The sequence below is a fragment of the Giraffa tippelskirchi genome, chromosome 3, assembly GCF_054371585.1.
Source record: "Giraffa tippelskirchi isolate mGirTip1 chromosome 3, T2T-mGirTip1v1.2.pri, whole genome shotgun sequence".
NCBI lineage: Eukaryota > Metazoa > Chordata > Mammalia > Artiodactyla > Giraffidae > Giraffa > Giraffa tippelskirchi.
In genome coordinates, this window is record NC_137277.1 from 106,813,461 (window position 1) to 106,829,694 (window position 16,234).

The following is a 16,234-nucleotide window of genomic DNA, read 5'->3' on the forward strand; positions in this document are numbered from 1 at the left end:
GTTTAAGAGATTATCTACAAAGTGAAAAGATAAGCTTCTTGGTTTATCTGTTTCCCTTTGCATTCATGTGAATATAATTTTTCTATATTTACTCTGTAAAATTGTTCTTAATTGTGCATCAGGGAAATTGCAAACTCTAAGACTTCATCCCATGTGTAATTGAGGTCAACCTCTGCAGAAAACTGGGACATCTCAATTATATAATCCTGCTTCAGTCCACACTAGTCTTATTATATACAGTTTCAGTCTTACCGTATATAGCCCATTTCTAAAATAAGAAATATCATATGTACTTGTCTTAGATGATTTGCTATTTTAATTAAAATGCTTGTAAAGTATTGATACAAGTTAACATTGACAATTTCAAATAAAATATAAATTCCTAAATAAAGCAAGGCATACATCTTACATGAGACTATCTTTAGAAAACAACTATTTTCATCACATATTCTCTAGTAAGATGTTCACTTTTAGTTCAAATGGTCCAGGAGTCTGAGTATCTTTTATTTCCTGGAGGGATGTATATAGTTGAAATCTGGCACAACCCAATGAATGTCAGTGCATTAGATATAGGGAGAAGAACAATGAAGAAAAAGAAAATATATGAAAATAGACAGATGAATTTGGGAAGCTTACTTGCCTTAGGGGATAAGAACCATGAAATAGCTGCCAACACCCTTGAAAATACTGTGTTTGTGCCTCATTATCCCACCTAGATTTCCAGCCTGTCACATTCAATGAGGTCTTTGCAAGCAAAGATGCTAGAGCTGTCAGCATGATGTTCTATAATTTGGGATGGCTCCCACCCCCGCCATTTTGAAATGCTTCCTGGAAAGCAAGGGAGGGAGCCTTGCTAGATATTCTTTCTAACTCTATTTAATAAGCATATTTTCAGACTTCAGTAAGAACAGCTCAGTGCTACTGATGTGCTGGGGCATCCAGTCATTCCTGGCACCATTAAAAAAAAAGGAAATAACTGAGGCCTCAGCGGGAGAATTGCATTTGATTCAGCTGGGAGGAACTAATGTTATATATAGTGCCTTCAGGTTCACCACTCTACTCACATTTTCTGCATTCAGCCTGATCCATTTTCCCAGTTCTGTTTCTCAGATAGGATGCTGATTTGCCCATGCTGTGCCAGTTTTTGATTGCTGGGAGAGCCTTGCTAGAGAAAGCATGCATTGTCTAGAAGTGGGGCAGCAGCTGCCTTGGAGCATCTTGGAGTTCTTCATGAAATGTTCGGATTCTCTGTGGTCTCAGAGGGAACAATGAGTTCCTCTTTCTCCTCACCAAGTGCTCATGGATGCAGGAGTACATGGAGCTGGTTTCCCTTGAGTCCCCCTGAGATTCTGTCCCAGCCTTGGCCTGACTGCAAAATCACTGACGAAGAGACCCAGACCATTCAGTAACATGTCCACTGAAGCTTCCAGAAGCCTGTAGCGAAGTGAGGTCATTAGGAGAATAAAGTACTGTGATTCAACTCCTAAATGAATTGTTCAGTTGCTCAGTTGTGTCTGACTCTTTGTGATCCCCTGGACTGCAGCACGCCAGGCTTCCTTGTCCTTCACCATCTCTTGGAGCTAGCTCAAACCCATGTCCATTGAGTTGGTGATGCCATCCAACCATCTTGTCCTCTGTCGTCCCCTTCTCCTCCTGCTGTCTATGTTTCCCAGCATCATGGTCTTTTCCAATGAGTCAGCGCTTCACATCAGGTGGCCAAAGTATTGGAGCTTCAGTTTCAGCATCAGCCCTTCCAATGAATGTTCAGAGTTGATTTCTTTTGGGATTGACTGGTTTGATCTCCTTGCAGTCCAAGAGTCTTCTCCAGCACCACAGTTCAAAAGCATCAATTCGTCAGTGCTTAGCCTTCTTCATGGTCCAAATCTCATATCCATACATGATTACTGGAAAACCCATAGCTTTGACTATAAGGACCTTTATTGAAAAGTAATGTTTCTGCTTTTTAATATGCTGTCTAGGTTTGTCATAGCCTTTCTTAGAAAGAGCAAGAGTCTTTTAATTTCATGGCAGTGTCTTTTAATTTCATGTCACCTAAATGAATTACAAGGTGACGCTGATGGAACCATAAACTATGGCAATCAGTGAGACGCAGATCATTTAGAAAGTTCCCCTCCTAAAGAGAAAGAGGATGAATCACCCTCCTTCCTTCTTCTAATTTCCTCCTCAAACTTTTTGCATCCTTGGGAGGACAGCCACCTGCCACCTACCACCCACTTCCCCTTAAGGACCCTACAATTGGACTGTCTATTTTTAATGGCGTTAGAAGAACTATTTGTACATAGAGCTCATTTTCTCACCTTTTATTTTCACAGAGCTGATGTCTGTTTGGCATAGGAATAAACTGAGATTTGCATCTTTGGAGTGATGCTGGTGGGATCACTTAAAAATGACAACAGAGAAAGGAGAGGGAAGACAAGAGAACCTCAATACAGCCCTCTCATCATGGCACCAAATACTCTGGGAACAGTATCTTCCTCTGCCTACACATTCTCTCACTTAGTGTGTACTTGTTTTCTTGCATCACACAGATGTTCAGATGCTCTCAGTGCCCTAAGTTCATGTACTTCCCTCACTATCCAAGAGTAATTATTTCTGTTTACATTTTCTCACACTATCTCTTTTCTCATATTGTTAGATTGTACTATTACATTCCGAGGGCTATGCACTCAGCATAGGATATTTTCTGGGAGTATTGTTCTCCCTGTTTGATCTCAGAGAAGTCTCTCACTTGCTTTCCTGCTCTCTCTCTCTCGCTTTCTCCTTCTAGTTTTGTACAAAGAGTCTGCAATCAGCTCCCAGTCCTTACTGTTGACACATCAAAGAAATATGAATTCAATTTTTCAAAGAAAATATGAATCATGCAGTGTTCCCCGCACAGACAGTACCCGCCTCTGTTAGCTAGCTGTACAATCTAAAATTCTGAGATTCGTTTTATACACAAGCAATGGTCAGATTATTGGGCCCATAGAGAGCAGTGCAGAACACCATGCTGCCAGGATATGAGCTCATCTTCCCTGAGAAACTAAGTGGGGTTGAGCTGGGTCAGTGTTTAGAGGCACACATTTCCGATGAAAACCAAGAGAATTCCAGGCAGGAACAATAATCCCTCCTTCTGAACCAGAGCCTCCTCTGGGATGAGAACACTTCAATTGAAAATTAAAAAGCAATGATAGGCTTATTATTGTCACATAAAAACTACTTAATTGAAAATAAGTTCCCATTTTACATGATTATCCAACAAAAGAGACATCAACTAAATTGCATAGAAAAAAGGTTCACTCATAGTTCACTTTTGTGTGAATGACACAGAGAAAGTAAACAAGCGGAAATAAGATTTTTTTTCCAGATTAACAATTTCTCTGGTATGTGGTCAGAACAGTTTCAGCTTGTGTCTGTGTGTGTAACACTTTGAATGATGAACTGATTTTTCTAATGAATCTCCTGTCATTGCAAACCCTTGAATATCTTTGTGATTCACCCAGGGACCTACTTCCAAAGGCTTAAGTAAAAATTAGGATACCTGTGAATCAAAATGAACTATTGTGGCAGGACCCAGGAATCAGAATATTTGATAAACCAGCATCTCACTATGTAGCTACTCAAATGAAAGGGGATTTCTTGTCTGGTGATGATGAGATAAAGGAAGGAGATAGGGGATGGCAAAAAATTGAATAATTGAATAATCAAGAGCAACACATGAGCCTGAACACTGTTCTTACACCCTGCCCACTACAAGGTCCTGTAAATACCATCTGGATTCAGTTCTCTCGGTCTCTCATTACTCATTCCCGTGTCCCTTAAGGCTTGTTATCTGACTCACTGTGAGGAGGATGTATTCAAAGCTGAGGGAATTATTTCCCTTGAGTTGTGCAGGTGGGCGGGTAGATTTACAGTTGCAGGCATCCAAGAATGTATCAGTGACAGCAGAGTTCCTGCAGGTTCGTTTCAGCTGCCAAAGAAATGACTCTGCTGAATATCGATTCTGTTCTGCTTTAGGTGTTGCCCTTGGAGGCAGTCACCATCAACAACACATGCAGACTCATCCTCATGCATCCTACACCGCACCTGCACGTTGCTCTCAGATAACGGCAGGCAGCTACATTTTCCAGAATCAACTCTGGGCAGAAAACTGTTCTAGATTGTGTGTGTCCCCGTGCTGGAGGATAGAGAAAGAGTACGCCAAAAATAGAGAAGGGGTTTTTATTTAATCTAGAGATATTAATAGCTTAATAAAAAACATAAAAATAAAAACCACTAGTAAATACAATAAAACAGGCAATGAAACATATGCGTACACAACTGGACTGGTCCAGTGAAGGCGTAAAGCCCAGTAGTTTCAAATGAAGAGAAGGAGAAGGGAGAAGAAATTAAAGGGTGATGTGGAGCAGACAGTAGGTAGCATGGCAGACCTGGGATGAATCTCAAAGGAGAGGATGGAAAAGCTAATTTTTTTCCTAGTCTTTACAGGAGAGATATGCAGTTGGTGTATTTAAGGCAAATGGATGTCCTAGGTCAGCATGTCCAAACTCTGTTGTTCTTAAAATCCACGCAATGTTCAGAGGTATTTGTTGTATTCTTTTGAGAAATAAGTTCTGTTGAGAAATAAGAAAGCAAAAAAACAGAATTCCAACTTAGAGTCTTAGAGATTAAAAACGGCACCATCATCTTATGGGTCCTGAAAATTGTTTTGGTGATAACGTTTCTTTGTTTTTAGTTTTATTCCCATATTTTTCAAACTTATTTCACTGAGACACTTGGGTCTGTGTGTGTGTCCTAGACGTATTACTCTAGGAATTTTCTGTGACATACAACTGAGACACAAATAGAATGAAATCATCAAAGAGGAAGAAGATGGAAATTTTATCTTTCTTGCTTGCTTGCTAGTAGAATCATGGAAATACTTTTTCGTGAGGACTCAAGAGTTTTCGAGTTTCTAACTAATCACACTCTAGTGTATACACACACACACACACACACACACACACACATATATATATATACTTTAGTATATACATCCTTAATATAGTGTGTGCGTATATGTGTGTGTGTGTATATATATATATATATCCTTTAATGAGTCAAGCGAATAGCATTGTTTGCTTTCAAGAATGTTTAGGACTTGATTACATTTATCAAACAGTCTCCTATAACCTTTGAAATATATTTGCCACTCTGCAGTGAATAATCAAAGGGAAGGCAGTGGTAAAGGATATTCTGTGTTGTCTAGAAGCGTTTTACATTGAGGAGCATGAAATCAGGAGCATGAGGGGTCATGTTTTGAAGAATTCCTACAATGCAGTTACAGCAAAAGTCCTGATACTGTTTCTAATTCATTCACTTGGCATATCAAGAGAAAAGCAGTGGAAATTATTTTTGTTTATTTTGAATTAACATCAAATTAAATTACTTCCTTGTTGGTCACAGATTTAATAGTCTGTGTTCAGTTGTCACTAGTCTAAATAGATGGAGAGAGATCCTGATATGAACTAGTTTAGAAATTGGAGACTGGAGACAAAAGCCACGAGTGACATTTATCACTAGATTGTAAGAGGGACTTTTGTCTGTGTCATCAGGCATTTCTAAAATCCAGAGTACATAACATCCCATGCAAATAGAAGCAATTATTCTCATGAAACAAGAGTAGGTTTTCTTAAGACTTTCAGATAACATTAACTTGGACTTTTTGGTTAGGTCTTTGATAGAATTCAGTGAAAAGGTGTCTATAAATAGAAAATTGTATCAATGAGAGAGAACTAACTCTATGCTCATGATAATTAAGAATTAAGGAGAACTGGAATAACTAGACTCAATGTTCTCATGCTTGTAATTCTTTTTCAGAATTACTAAGCCAGCCTTTAGGACAATCAACACACTATACATGTATCTCCTTGTTCTGAAGTATTTTAATAAGTGGTAGGTAGGGGAGATTTTCTCCTGAAACCTCACAGTCAAAAGATTTACAAAAGGAGCAAAATTTAACTCCCTAAAATACGAAATGAAAACTTCTCTACTACAAAAACAGCCCATAAGGGACAAAAGCCCATGAAAAGACAAAAGAACATCAGAAGATATATGCCTCAAATATCCTAATCAAAGGGCTAATAATACCCTAAATGCGTAAATTGTTGTTGTTTAGTCACTAAGTTGTGTCTGACTCCTTGCAACCCCATGGATTGTAGCCTGCCAGGCTCCTCTGTGCATGAGATTTCCAGGCAAGAATACTGGAATGTGTTATCATTTCCTTCTCCAGGGGATCTTCCTGACCCAGGGATCGAATCAGCATCTCCATATCTCCTGCATTGCAGGCAGATTCTTCACTGCTGAGCCACCGGGAAACCCCCAGTTTATGAATAGTTCCCACAAAATAATAAAAAACAAAAAAATGCAATTAAAAGGAGGGAGTAGGACCTTATAAGAAGTTCAGACAAAGAAACGGAAGTAGTTTATCAACACATAGAAAATGTTCCACCATTCTGTGATCAGAGATACACAAACTAAATCAACAGTGAGTTATCATGTTTACTTTATGAGATTGATGAAAGTCCATAGAGTTTTTGAAGCTATAGTAAAGCCAGGAGGAAAATAAAACAAACAGTTTTTAAGGCAATTTTCCAGCAGTCATAAATATATATAATGTATTAACACTTTGAGTTAGCATTTCTATTCCTGGTAGTTAATTGTATCTAAACTTTCCTAAAAAATGTGTTTAAATGTATTCAGAAATGCATGAGGATGGTCCCCGCAGCACTGTTTGTAATAATGAAAATGCAGCATTACCTGTTAATAATGAAAAACTGGAAACAATCTCAGTGCTTACCAGTCAAAAAATTACTGAAGAAATTGTGATTCATTCATACAGTAAGAAGGCCAATTATCTATTAAAAGAATGAGATCTACAGATCTTGACAAAGGAACATGTTTATAGCATGTTGCTAAATGCAAAACACAAGTGACAAAACAGTCTACAAAATGTGACTTCACATTTTATATAAATACATGTGTGTATGTGAGTATACTTCTACTGCTAAATAATATCGGTTTCTTTTTTTCTTTTTCTATGCACATTTGGATTTTTAAACTTTTTGTAGAAAATATTTTAAAAAATTATTTAAAAATGTAAACAAAACCACCTCAAATGAAACAGTGACTGAAGGAATACCATATAATTATCCTTATTATACTTTTTAATTTTTAATTAATTTTTATTGGATTATAGTTGCTTTATAACGTTGTGTTAGTTTCTACTGTACAAAATGAATGAGCCACACTTATGCATATATCCTCTCCCTTTTGGACTTCCTTCCCATTCAGGTCACCATAGTGCATTAAGTACAATTTCCTGTGCCACACAGTATGTTCTCATTAGTTACCTATTTTATACTTAGTATCAGTAGTGTACAATGCTTGGTAGCTCAGTTGTGTCTGACTCTTTGTGACCCCATGGACTGTAGCCCGCCAAGCTCCTCTGTCCATGGGGATTCTCCAGGCAAGAATACTGGAGTGGGTTGCCATGCCCTCCTCCAGGGGATCTTCCCAACCCAGCAATCAAACCTAGATCTCCCGCATTGCAGGCAGATTCTTTACCGTCTGAGCCACCAGGGAAGCCCAGGAATACTGGAGTGTGTAGCCTATCCCTTCTCCAAGGAACTTCCCAACCCGGGAATTGAACCGGGGTCTGCTGCATTGCCAGCAGAGCTACCCGGGAAGACCATCAATAGTATGTATGCCTCTTTAAAGTAGGTAGTTTCCCAAGAAGGCAGTGGCACCCTACTCCAGTACTCTTGCCTGGAAAATCCCATGGATGGAGGAGCCTGGTAGGCTGCAGTCCATGGGGTCGCTAAGAGTCGGACACGACTGAGCGACTTCGCTTTCACTTTTCACTTTCATGCATTGGAGAAGGAAATGGCAACCCACTCCAGTGTTCTTGCCTGGAGAATCCCAGGGACGGCGGAGCCTGCTGGGCTGCCGTCTATGGGGTTGCACAGAGTCGGACACGACTGAGGTGACTTAGCAGCAGCAGTTTCCCAAGTCAAGCAGTAAGTGACTCCAGCAGATCTAAAGAAAAATTAACCTTCAAACTTAGCTATCATTTTGCAGTCACTGTGCTCCATTGATAGTTCTCATCCTTCCTATGAACTTACTGCCTTGACCTTCAGACTAGTCTCCCTGCTTTTACTGTTGACCCTCTGATCTACTTATTCTCAACACAGTAGTCTGAGTTGTCTTTATAACATTTAAATGATACCCATATCATAAGTGGGTGGTTGTGATACGGCCCCACTTCAGGGGCCTCCTCACATTTAAGATGAAACCCCAAATCCCTAGCCTAGCCCTTAAGGACCTAGATGTCTTGTCCTCCTCAATTTTCCAGCCCCTTCTAATGGTCTGGAAGATCCTCTGGAGAAGAGATAGGCTACCCACTCCAGTATTCTTGAGCTTCTCTTGTGGCTTAGCTGGTAAAGAATCTTGCAATGTGGGAGACCTGGGTTCAATCCCTGGTTGGGAAGATCCCCTGGAGAAGGGAAAGGCTACCTGCTCCAGTGTTCTGGCCTGGAGAATTCCTGGACTGTATAGTCCATGGGGTCTCAAAGAGTCAGACATGACTGAGAGATTTTCACTTTTCCGTCACTTTTTCTAATGGCGTGCCACCCTGCCTCACTATGGGCCAGCCACTCTGGACCCTTTCATTTGTTAAAAGGCACTAAGTGCTTTCCTCTCACGAGGACTTCGCACATGCTCTTCACTTTCCCTGGAATGCCATTTTTCTGCCCCACAACCCACTCTGTTCCTCCCCTTTTCTTGGCTTAAGACACAGTCTTCCAGAGTCAAGTCTTCCTCAGAGAGGATTTCCCTAATTATCTTTATTGATTAAATCTCTATCAGTATCAGAGAAAGCAATGGCACCCCACTCCAGTACTCTTGCCTGGAAAATCCCATGGACGGAGGAGCCTGGTAGGCTACAGTCCATGGGGTCACTAGGAGTCGGACACGACTGAGCGACTTTACTTTCACTTTTCCCTTTCATGCACTGGAGAAGGAAATGGCAACCCACTCCAGTGTTCTTGCCTGGAGAATCCCAGGGACGGCAGAGCCTGGTGGGCTGCCGTCTATGGGGTTGCACAGAGTCGGACACGACTGAAGCAACTTAGCAGTAGCAGCTATCAGTATCTCATATCATGAAAAGTACATACTGTGTACCTTTTCTTCAGTTTTCTTGTCATAATTTATAATCATATTTTTGTGGTTCTTTGTTTACTGTTTTCTTCCCCAAGATTAATGCAAGCAGGAATTGCATACTTAAAACAAAAACAACATATAATGAAAAGTACATACCGCATACTTTTTCTTCAGTTTTCTTGTCATAATTTATAATCATATTTTTGTGGTTCTTTGTTTACTGTTTTCTTCCCCAAGATTAATGCAAGCAGGAATTGCATACTTAAAACAAAAACAACCTATAAAATGCCTTTCTAGCAGGATATCTGGGAGGCTGACAAATATTTTTGAATGAATGAACAAATGAATTGATACTCCTAGTCCCCTTCTTGCTGATTCTTATTTTGGAGGGAGATGCTATAGTAGGCCTTATTTATTTTCTTTTTTTTTATTTTTATTTTTTATTTTATAGTTTTTCTTTTCTTTTTTTTTTTTTATAAATTTATTTATTTTAGTTGGGGGCTAATTACTTTACAATATTGTAATAGTTTTTGCCATACATTGACATGAATCAGCCATGGGTTTACATGTGTTCCCCTTCCTGGACCCCCCACCCACCTCCCTCCCCATCCCATCCCTCTGGGTCATCCCATTGCCCCGGCCCTGAGCCCTTGTCTCATGCATCGAACATCGAATGGTGTTCTGTTTCACATATGATAATATACATGTTTCAATGCTATTCTCCCAGAACGTCCCACCCTCACCTTCTCCCTCAGAGTCCATAAAATTGTTCTATGCATCTGCGTCTCTTATTCTGTCTCGCAAAATTAAAAAATTTTCATTTTTTAATTGGAATATAATTGCTTTACGGTGTTGTGTTAGTTTCTGCTCTGCAATGAAGAGAATCAGCTATGTGTATACATTTATCTCCTCCCTCTTAGACCTCCCTCCTGCCCTGCCCCCCATCCCACCCCTCTAGGTCATCACAGAGCATTGACCTGAGCTCCCAGTGCTATACATCAGGTTCCCACTAGCTATCTATTCTACACATGTAGTGTATGTATGTCAAACCTAATCTCCCAATTCATCCCACCTATTGCTTCCCTCCCTGTGCCCACGCATCTGTTCTGTACGTCTTCATCTCTATTCTTGCCCTGGAACTAGGTTCATCTACATCATTTTTCTAGATTCCACATACATGTGTTAATGTATGTTTTTCTTTTTCTGACTTGCTTCATGTCAGAAGTAAATGACACTATGAAGGATTCTAGTGTCCATCAACAGATAAATGGATAAAGATGTGGTACATATATACAATGGAATATTACTCAGCCATAAAAAGGATTCCTAGTTTTTAAAAAGCTTCTTTAGCCTACTTCTATGAGTGTGTCAAAATATTCTGAAGTAAACTAGAACACAAAACAAATCAACCACAATGCGAAAGTATTTTAGTTAATGAACTGAATACTGTTATTATGGTTGTGTAGAAACCTCCCCAGATACCACTTAACAAAAATAGATTCTGCTTTTTTCATATGCTTTCAACCTGTGGTAGAGTGGGCATTGTAACCTTGCTAATAAGCCTTTGTGCTGTTAGAATCCCAATTACCAGGGGAGCCTAGCAACACCTTTAGTTAAATTGTTCTGTCTCAACTCACATATTATTTCTGGTAATCTAACCTCTCCTGTAAGAATGTGTCATCTTGTCCTCCCGAGTTTCTCAGCTTCCTTTAATGGCATGCCACCCTTCCACTTTTGAAAATAGGACCCCAGCTGATCTGTTCTACAGCCTCCAAGTTTGTAAATTTCCCTTTGAGGAAGGAGGTGATAAGATGGAGAAATGTTAAAAAAAAAAAATCTCCTACCAAAAATATCACTCATCTGGGAGGAGAAAGACAAACAGAAATCTAATTCTATGTTCATGAATCAAATGTTGCTTGTCTCTCTTAGATGAGTTTTGTGAAGGATCTTATTAGTGTGCAGGCTTTCTTTCCAAGCTCCCAAGTTATATTTGTCTTGCTCTCATTTATTATTTCCACTAGGAACATCTGCATCTACATTTGATACCAGCTCTGAATATATTTTACTCTAGGTATTGATTAAGTTTGTTTGAGTTGTATGCTTTTTTAAAAAGCTAAGAAAATGCAAAAGAAATGTGGAGAGATTCTAAGACATCAGAGAAAACTTGAACGATGAAACATTAAAAAGGATAGAGATAAAGCTATTCCAAATTCATAGGTTTTTTTCTCTAGAGTTCCAGAATGGACATGGGCCAGTTCCTTTCTCCTTATTGTTTGTTGGTTGAAAGTCTCAAGGCAGGATTCTGATTGCATAATTTGAGTTAGATGTCCACTTCAGTGTTCAGGCAGGTATTACCAGCCAGTCCCTCTTCTGTGAATGGAGGCAGAGAAGAGGTACTTGGAAGACACCTTAATGGATGCTCATCACACACAGCCTATGAATGCCTACTGAAACACTTTCTATGGTGATTGATAATAGAGAAAGTCGCTTAGTCGTGTCTGACTCTTCGCAGCCCCATGGACTATATAGCCCATGGAATTCTCAAGGCCAGAAGACTGGAGTGAGTAGCCATTCCCTTCTCCAGGGGATCTTCCCAACCTAGGAATCAAACCCAGGTCTCCCACATTGCAGGCGGATTTTTACCACCTGAGTTACCAGGGAAGCCCTAGAAAATCTATAAATATAGATGGATAATTCACTGAAAGACTTCAAAAGAGCCTATTCTAATAACAGGATTCTAGAGGGACATACTTTGACTTTGTCTAAATACAGAGGATGTAGGAAACCAAGTCACACAGGAAGCCCTTATGTTTAGAGGTAGAATGGTGACCTTTGAAAAATATGGCTTCACATTTCTCCAGTTTCCTGTTGGACTGAAGAAAGAACATTTTTTAGTTCCCATGGTGTCTTCTTAGCTTTGACTGTCTTTCTCCCTTCTCACTCATGCAAGTTCCCACCATCAGTTCTTTTTTCCCCATTGGTTTGTCTTTTTCTCCCCCATTATTTTATATGGCCCTTTCTTTATCACCTTAGTCCCAAATTGGCAGCCAAGTCTTCCTACCTAGAGTTACATCCTTAATTTCACTGTGCGTGTGCTACAAGAGGAGTCTTCCTAAAATACCCCTTTTGTCATGATGGCTGTCTCTTCAAAAACATTTCATCTTCTCTGTTTTCCTCCTTAATCAATTCTGATTTTCTCTGATAATCTGTTCAAGTCCTTTGATTGGCTGTTTCTCACTACAATTCCGTCTCTACTCTTTCTCAGTCTGAATGCCTGGATATGTCACTTTGGCCCCCATATTGGCCTCCTTTAACTGTATCCACTGTTTGATCACACTCCTGGCTCACTTTTGACCTTTTATTGACTGAGAATGCTATACTTCATTCCTTATGTTCACCAGTTGAAATTCAAATTATTATTCTAAAGTTCATCTCAAGTCTTGAAATACTCTTAGGTCTATCTCATGTCTACTATCCATCTCACTTTAAAAAATTATTTTCTTTTTGAATTTGTTATATATATAGCCTTATGAAGAAATATGCATATATGGGTGCTAAGTTGCTTCACGTCATGTCCAACTCTTTGTAACCCCATGAACTGTATAGCCCACCAGCCTCCTTTTTCCATGGGATTCTCTAGGCAAGAATACTGGAGTGAGTTGCCATGCCCTCCTCCAGGGAATCTTCCTGACTCAGGGATTCAACCCTTGTCTCTTGTGTCTCTTGCATTGGCAGGGGTGTCCTTTACCCCTAGTAGCTCCTGGGAAGCCCATGAAAGACTATCCTATTCTTCAATGCCTGCACACAGTTTGAAAATTTAACATATCACAATATAGAAAGGATATGATACTCTTCTAGTCATTCACATTGTCAGCAAATATTTATTATCTGCCCCCTACATGCTTGCTACTATTCTAGACAATACAGGTACAGAGAGCAAGACAAGAAAAGACACATACTCTTATGGGACTTACTTCTGGTGGGAGAAGATAGCCTGTACTTGGACCAGGTGAGAAGTGATAAGAATTGACATAAGAGAAGTAGGCAGGGCCAGACTAGGAAGAAATTTGAAAACTATGAAGCTAGGAAAAATAGCATGATGATTTCTCTTCCTTCTCCTCATCCTCCTCTCCTCTCTGTCTCCTTCACTAAGCTAAACAGGATAGATTTTATGTTAAGTGCAATTGATGATCACTGATTTCTATGAGGAACAAAGATTGTAGGAAGGCAAGTTCAGTTCAGTTCAGTTCAGTTCAGTTCAGTCGCTCAGTCGTGTCCGACTCTTTGTGACCCCGTGAATTGCAGCACGCAAGGCCTCCCTGTCCATCACCAACTCCCGGAGTTTACCCAAACCCATGTCCATCGAGTTGGTGATGCCATCCAACCATCTCATCCTCTGTCATCCCCTTCTCCTCCTGCTCCTAATCCTTCCCAGCATCAGGGTCTTTTCCAATGAGTCAACCCTTCGCATGAGGTGGCCAAAGTATTGGAGTTTCAGCTTCAACATCAGTCCTTCCAGTGAACACCCAGGACTGATCTCCTTTAGGGTGGACTGGTTGGCTCTCCTTGCAGTCCAAGGGACTCTCAAGAGTCTTCTCCAACACCACAGTTCAAAAGCATCAATTCTTCGGCGCTCAGCTTTCTTCACCGTCCAACTCTCACATCCATACATGACCACTGGAAAAACCATAGGCTTGACTAGACGGACTTCTGTTGGCAAAGTAATGTCTCTGCTTTTAAATATGCTATTTAAGTTGGTCATTACCTTCCTTCCAAGGAGTAAGCGTCTTTTAAATTCATGGCTGCAATCACCATCAGCAGTGATTCTGGAGCCCCCCAAAATAAAGTCTGACACTGTTTCCACTGTTTCCCCATCTATTTCCCATGAAGTGATGGGACCAGATGCCATGATCTTCAAGAGCAGGAGCAAAAGGGACACCCAGAAATCTAGGTATGAGATGATGGTGTCTTGGGCTGTGGTGATAGTAATGAAGTTGGGGGGATTGTTTTGTGTGTTAATCCATGACGTCTCCTACCATATTAAAAACAAACCACCACAGACAGATACCATAACTTAATCCAGGAGGTATTGCATAGGTAAAAGAATGTAACAGATGGTCCATACATATCTGCTGGCAGAGTGGTTGGATTTAATGTTATCTTATTTGAAAAAGGATAATTTGTGAGGTAGAAGACTGCATTGACCATTCTTTTTGTTAAATATTTCCCTTCATTATTGTGATGGATACTTAACAATTTATTTGTTAGATTTTACAGGCACAGTGATATTCAGTCAAAACAGAGCCAAGCTACTAAATTGAAACTTCCCTAAGTTTTTAAAATTTTAGACGTGTCCTAAATGTGTCACAATAATTTAAGGACTTTTAATAAGAAAATCTCAAGGCGGTGTAGGATAACTGAACATTTTTGTCTTCCTGCAAGTATGTTTCTTTTTAGCCCAATCTGTTTGCTTATATATATATCTAAATACCATGGTAATGTTTCAAATAATTATATAGTCCTTAATGTATAGTTTTTGAGTAGGATGTGCCAGTGATTAAAAATCTGTGTATGGAACTAAAACTGCTGCTTACGAAGGTTGCTAAGTCACAAGAATATGCTTGGGTGTGTAACTCATATTTCCTTTTATAACTGCAACTTGACTATTTGAAATCTAACTTTTCCCAAGTAACTTAAAAGAAAATTAATGCTCACTAAAGAAAGGCATACACATAAGAAAGTTGATCCAAAGATCTAAGTCATCTGCTGCTCAGAGATCAATGATATAATTGATAGAAAACCTGAGATATCAGGTTTCCTGTGCAGAATTTTTCCGAAAAAGTTACAGTCAAAAGAGAAAAAAATGAAATAGTAGATACAAAAGCACTGTGAAGAATTCAAAGAAGTATATACATATTTGGCACTTTATCAGAACACCTCAATTCTTCATCCAGAAAAGTTCTAAGCCCCTGGATGCTAAAGAAAAATTCATTTGGAATGGTAAATTAAATGTCAAGATCCATTTCACCACCCTGAACATCTACCTTGTTTTAATGTATAGAAGGAAGTCTCAATGGGAGGAGCATCCTTCAACATGTCTTAAATTCTGCTTGAAAAGAAATATATTTCTAACCAAATGGTTCATTAACCAAACATTTTCCATGCCTGAATTGTGGTCCCGTTGGAGTAACAGTTTCACAGAGTTTTGAAGATGGACAGGGTGCTAGAGAGCATATGGTCTAATTCCCTCATTGTCACATAGTAGCAGAAAGCAGGCTGAGTTCCTGTGACAGAGAGAGGAGTGGACAGTTGAAAGGGGATGCAGGTACTACATTTTCCCAACTCAAATAAGTACTGTTTACTGCAGCAGTACTAGGATTCAACCTCAGTTCTCCTGAAGCTGAGGCCAGGACGCCTCATCCACAACCTGCTTGTTTGCTCACCCTCATATTATTGTATATTATTAAAGCCATGTCATTAACTCAACTGTAGAGAGTCAAATAAACGTGTTTCAATGAATTTACTATGTTCCAGGGACCATTCCAAGCACTTTATAGCTGTTCAATTGTTTCATCATTACCACAACCTTATGAGGTACAGACCGTTGTCATTTCTGTTTTACAGATGAGGAAACTGAGGTTTAGGGCTGTTTAGTTATTCATCAGAAGCTACTGAGTGGTAGAGTATAGATATGATTCCACACAATAGGGAGACTACATACGTGTTCATTACTTTGTTTAAGGTTTCCAAAGTAATTATAACTAAAATTAAAATTAGTTAAGTAATGAACACTTATGAAGTCAAACAAATTATGTTCTTAAAAAACTGTATATAAAATTATAATGACTGGTTTTTGATTTAGAATAATAATAATTTATCTTTCAGTATAGGAGTTCAAATATATCATCAAAGGGAAGTCTTGAGAGATCCTTTGCTAATTTGGGGAGCATATTTCTTGATTCAGATGGTCATGTGAATGACTGCATCTGGTTCAATCATGTCTCTATCCCTAGTTATCAACACAGTACTTGGAACA